The sequence below is a fragment of the Schistocerca piceifrons genome, chromosome 9, assembly GCF_021461385.2.
Source record: "Schistocerca piceifrons isolate TAMUIC-IGC-003096 chromosome 9, iqSchPice1.1, whole genome shotgun sequence".
Classification (NCBI taxonomy): Eukaryota; Metazoa; Arthropoda; class Insecta; order Orthoptera; family Acrididae; genus Schistocerca; species Schistocerca piceifrons.
Window position 1 is genome coordinate 59064406 of NC_060146.1, and position 6019 is coordinate 59070424.

The window sequence follows — 6019 nt, forward strand, 5'->3', positions numbered from 1 at the left end:
TGAAGACATATGCGACACTCATCGGTGAAAAGAACGTGATGCCAATCCTGAGCAGTCCATTTGGCATATTGTTGGGCCCATCTGTACGGCACTACATGGTGTTGTGGTTGTACAGATAGACCTCGCCATGGACTTCAGGAGTGAAGTTGCGCATCGTGCAGCCCATTGCACACAGTTTGAGTCATGACATCCTGTGCCTGCACAAAAAGCATCATTCAACATTGTGGCATTGCCGTCAGGGTTCCTTTGAGCCATAATCCGTTGGTAGTGGTTATTCACTGCAGTAGCAAACTTTGGGCGGCCTGAGCAATGCATGTCATCGACAGTTTCTGTCTCTCTGTATCTCCTCCATGTCCGAACAACATTGCTTTGGTTCACTGCGAGACACCTGAACATTTCCCTTCTTGAGAGCCCTTCCTGGCACAAAATAACAATGTGAATGTGATGAAACTGTGGTACTGACCATCTAGGCATGGTTGAACTACAGACGAACCTCCTTCCTGGTTGAAAAACTAGAACTGATCAGCTGTTGGACCCCCTCCATACAAAAGGTGCTACTCGTGCCTAATTGTTTACATCTTTGGGTGGGTTTAGTGACATCTCTGAACAGCCAAAGGCACTGTCTCTGTCATAGAATATCCACAGTCAACATCTATCTTCACGAGTTCTGGGAACCGGGGTGATGCAAAACTGTTTTTGATGTGTGTATTTAGTTGACTTTACAGCCTTTAGATTTGTGTGACTTATTGTGTACCTGATATTTAGCAGAATTTTTTAATGCTCATATGGATGACTTCACACTTTTCATGATTCAGAGGCATACTCTTGCCTGCCAATATGATAGATGAACTCTTAGAACTGAAACAATGTGGAATCATGTACTATTTTATTTTCATTTTTGCCAAGTTACCTTTAACATACATGAGTATAATTGGCATTTCCATAAAAGAGAAAGGTTGGCCCTCAGTCTTAAGAAATATAGTACCAGATCTAATTTTGTGCTTAGTTTTGTGTATGTCATCAATTTCCTAATTTATTTTGACTATTCCTAGTTAATATCTTTTGTTATAGCATGAAGTCTGTAATTGTTTTGTGACTTAAATGCTATTGCTCACTTACTTGTAAACAAATATAAATTCTGCACTAACTATAAACATTTGGAAGAAGAACTACTCAGATTCTTAAAGTATTTCTTTGGGTCTATTCAAAAACATATTAGCAAAGCCAGCCCTTATTTAATTCCAAAATAATTACCAGATTTGTCAAATGCGTTGTTTGCATAACTATACCTGTTAATTTCATTATTTAAACAAATAATTCAGCCTAACCTTTGTGTTAGACAGAACTGTTAAAAAGAAGGAATTTATCGATGTACAGTTAATTCAATGAGTTTTGTTTTAATTGTAATTTATGTACATTAAACATAAAACAATATATAGTTCCAGTGCCTGTTATTGTGAGGATATGTAAAGGATAGAGTTTTGGTGCCCTAACAGTCAGTCCATGGCCGATTTTCAGAGGGAAATTATGTGCTGTTTCAAGCGGGTTAGTGTAATACAAATAGGCTGTGTGTTAAAATGATGACAGTATCTGTTCAGTTTATTTGAGAAATAGTGTCACACTTACTGTGAACTGTGTGATTAGGTATTTACTGCTCATAGACGTTCAATGGCAGACTATTGTAGCAGTTTGCTGGTCTTTGCCTGCAAGCTATTAATGAGGCTTATTATTTACCAATAGTGAACTGGCCAGATAACTGTGTAATATAGGGGGGTTATGAACAGTGAAAGTAAAGAGCTGTGAAATGCAACTGTACAACTGTCAGCAACATCATTTACAGTAGTCAGTGTTCAACTTCCGGCCCCGCATTCTGCAGCTAGTATAACAATGCAGTATGTCGACACAGGGGACTATCAACGAAGAAGAAAAGCAGGCAAACACCACAACTGATGTTACAGAAGACATGGGATAGTGATGGGCACATGTACAGATAGTGGTAGTATCCCACAGACAGGGTTTAAGAAGGCAGTCCATTGGTGGAGCTGTCTTTTTTCTCAGATGATTCATGTGAAAAGGTTTCCAATGTGATTATGACGACATGAAAGTAATAAAACAGACTTTGAATGTGAAATGTAAGTTGGAGTTAGCTGCATCGAATGTTGCATTTCATGAATCATTACAGAATTCAATATTCCCAGATCCACAGTGTCAAGAGTGTGCCGTGATTACCAAATTTGGGCGTTACCTCTTACCGACAACATAGGGACCAATGTCCTTCACATAACGACAGAGCAGTGGTGTTCCTGTAGAGTTATCAGTGCTAACAAACAAGTAACACTGCACGAAATAATTACAGAAATCAATGTGAGATGTGCACCGAATGTACCTATTAGGACAGTGCAGCAAAATTTGGCGTTAATGGGTTATAGCAGCAGACTACAGATGAGAGTGCCTCTGCTAACAGCAAGATATCAACTGCAGTGCCTCTCATGGGCTCATGACCATATTGGTCGGACCCCAGATGACTCGAACACCATGACCTGATCAGACAACATCCAATGTCAGTTGGTACAAGCTGATGGTAGTGTTAAGAGTGTTGTGCAGGCCTCATGAAGCCATGGAACCAAGTTGTCAGCAATGCTCTCTGCAAGCTAGTGGTGGCTCCATAATGGTACGAGCCGTATTTACGCGGAATGAAATTGGTCCTCTGGGCCAGCTGAACTGGTCACTGACAGGAAGTGGTTATGTTCAACTGCTTGGAGACCATTTCCTGCCATTCATGGACTTTGTGTTCACCTGAAATGAATCCCATCCATATATTTATGACACATAATCAAGAGGTAATTTCTTGCACAAAATCCTGCGCTGACAACACTTTCACAAATATGGGGGGCTACAGAGGTAGAATGGCTGAGTATTTCTGCAGGGGACTCCCAATGACTTTCTGAGCTCTTGCCATGTTCAAAACAGTTCAAATGGCTCTGAGCACTATGGACTTAACATCTCAGGTCATCAGTCCCCTAGAACTTAGAACTACTTCAACCTAACTAACCTAAAGACATCACACACATCCATGCCCGAGGCAGGATTCGAACCTGCGACCGTAGCGGTCGCATGGTTCCAGACTGAAGTGCCTAGAACCCCTCGGCCACCAGCGGCCGACTCTTGCCGTGTCAAGTTCCTGAACTACACTGGGCAAAAGGAGGTCTGTCACAATATTAGGAGGTATCCCATGACTTTTGTCACCTCAGTGTATATAACTCACAGTCGCAAAGTCTTTGGTTGGATTCTTGCTAGTAGTGAATTATTATTTTTTTCTTTTATTTAAATTTTATATTTATTATCAATTGGAAATGTTTATTTACAAATCATTTGTAGAATTAGAGTAAGTTTTTGTCAGTGTTGTCTGGAATACTCTCTTTGAAATTCTGAAGGTAGCATAGGTAACTTACAGGGTACAAAAGGCTATTTACTACTTGTACAGAAACCAGGCGTCAGTTATAAGAACTGAGTGGCATGAAAGGGAAGCAGTGGTTGAGGAGAGAGTGAGATATGGTTGTTGCCTACCACCAATGTTAGTCAATCTGTATTTTCAGCAAGAGATAAAGTAAATGAAAGAATAATTTGGAGAAGGAATTGAACTTCAGGGAGAAGAAACAAAAACTTTGAGGTTTGCTGATGACATTGTAGTTCTGTCAGACACAGCAAAGGACTTGCAGAGCAGTCGAATGAAATGGACAGTGCCTTAAAAGGGGAATATAAGATCAACATCAACAAAAGCATAACAAGGATAATGGAATGTAGTCAGATTAAATCAGATGATGAAAAGGACTTTAGATAAGGAATGAGACACACACTCAGAGTAGTGGAGTTTTGTTATTTTGGCAGCAAAGTAACTGATGATAGCCCAAGCAGAGAGGATATAAAAGATAGGCTGGCAATGGCAAGAAAAGCATTTCTGAAGAATAGAAATTTATTAACACTGAATATAGATTTAAATGTTAGGGAGTCATTTTTGGGTTGCAGCCATGTATGGAAGTGAAAGCTGAAGATTAGATGGGTAGATCACATAACTAGTGAGGAGACCCATAGTAGAACTGGGGAGAAAAGAAATCTGTGGCACAAACCAACTAGAAGAAGGGACCGGTTGACAAGACACATTCTGAGACATTAAGGGACCACCAATTCAGTGTTGTAGGGAAGTGTGGGGGCAAAAATTGTAGAGAGAGAATGAGACCAAGAGTTGAACACACTAAGCAGATTCAGAAGTTGCAGTAGTTATTTGGAGATGAAGAGGCTTGCACCAAATTGAATAGCACGAGAGCTGCATCAAACCAGTTTTCAGTCTGAAGACCGCAACAATAACAACAACATTTTTTGTAGCTAGTATTCAAGGAATCATGCACAGAAGGGTGAGTGAATGATTTTTTGTGCACCATCCCTTAGACATCAAGCTATAATTCGGTATACTAGTTTTTCAGAAGTTATCCTTCCATTAATATGTATGCTGCCAAACTTTACACTTACACACTATTCACTTTTTCTCAGATTAAACTATGTTGTTCATTGCTTCTTCAGTTTTTGTTTGTGTTCTCTTCAATATTATATTCAGACTGTTGGAACCACAAAGTGCCTAGACAACTGCATCTACATCTACATCTGCATCTGTACTGTGAAGTTCATATCAAGGGCACTTCCCCATTTAACTGCTACCTTGAAAGTGGTTGAATGCAAATAATTATTACTTGTGAATATATAAGGGTTTCTTCCCTTTCCATCTGAGCAGGGAGAGGAGAAATAATGACCATTAAAATGCTTGTGAGTGCACTGTAATTAGTATAATCTTTTCATTGCAATCCCTTTAAGTAGGAGGTTGTAGTATAAACTTAGATTCCCCACTTAATATTGATCCTTGAAAGTCTGTTACTGGGCTTCCACAAAAATACTAACATCTGTCTTAAAGTGTCTGCCAGTTCAGATCGTCCCACATTTCTGACATACTCTACTGTGTGTTAAATGAACCTGTGACCATACATCCAAAATCCCTTGGTATAGGCCCCATCTACTTGAGCAATATTCTGGAATGAAATATGCAAGTGTTTTGTAAGCAACATCCTTCGGAGAGTAACTGAATTTTTCTTGCATCCCAGCTATGAACTGAAGTCTGCCACCCACATTCTATTTGCTATCCCTACACATTGTTACATACAAGTGTTTGTATGTGTTGACTGATACCAACTTTGACTCACTGATTTGGAATTAGAGGATATCACATTTCTCTGTTTTCTAAAGTGCACAATTTTGTGTTTATTAATATCTAAAGAAAGACGTTTGTCTTTGCACTATTTTGAAATCTTATCAGTATCCGAGTGCATATCTGTGTAGATTTTTCCAGATAAAACTTCATCACAAATGACTGCCCTACAAGCAAAAACATTGAGATAACTATATTGCATGCCCAGTCATTAACATACAACACAATAACAGGGCCAACACACTTCCCTGTAGCACACCTGAAGTTACTTCAACATTTGTGAATATCTGCCTATCTGAGATAATATGCTGTGTGCTCCCAACAAAGAATACTCAGTCCAGCCACAAAGTTTGCTTCACACCCCATGTGATCTTACTTTTCATTAACAAGTGTCATTGTGCTACTGACAAGGGGAACACAGCAAGTGCCATAACTTGATTTCCCAAAAATTTCACTCAGTGGAAGAGGAGTGAAAATAAGCAAACACATGTCTCATCTTGTCCATAAACACTTGACCATTTATGAGAAAATGATATTCAAAGTTTTTGATTTAATTTAGATGCCTGTTAGCATGCGGTACTTCCAGCTGAAATGGTGGCCAGCTTCGCTGTCTCTCACAGTTCGAAACCTGATGGTTGCTTTTATTTACTTTATTTTATTCATTTATTTACCCATGTTCATAGAAGGTTCTACATGAATGTTTCTTATCAAGTTAGGGGATCCAAGAGCATTATATTAATTCCAAAATTAGAACTGGGTTTCACA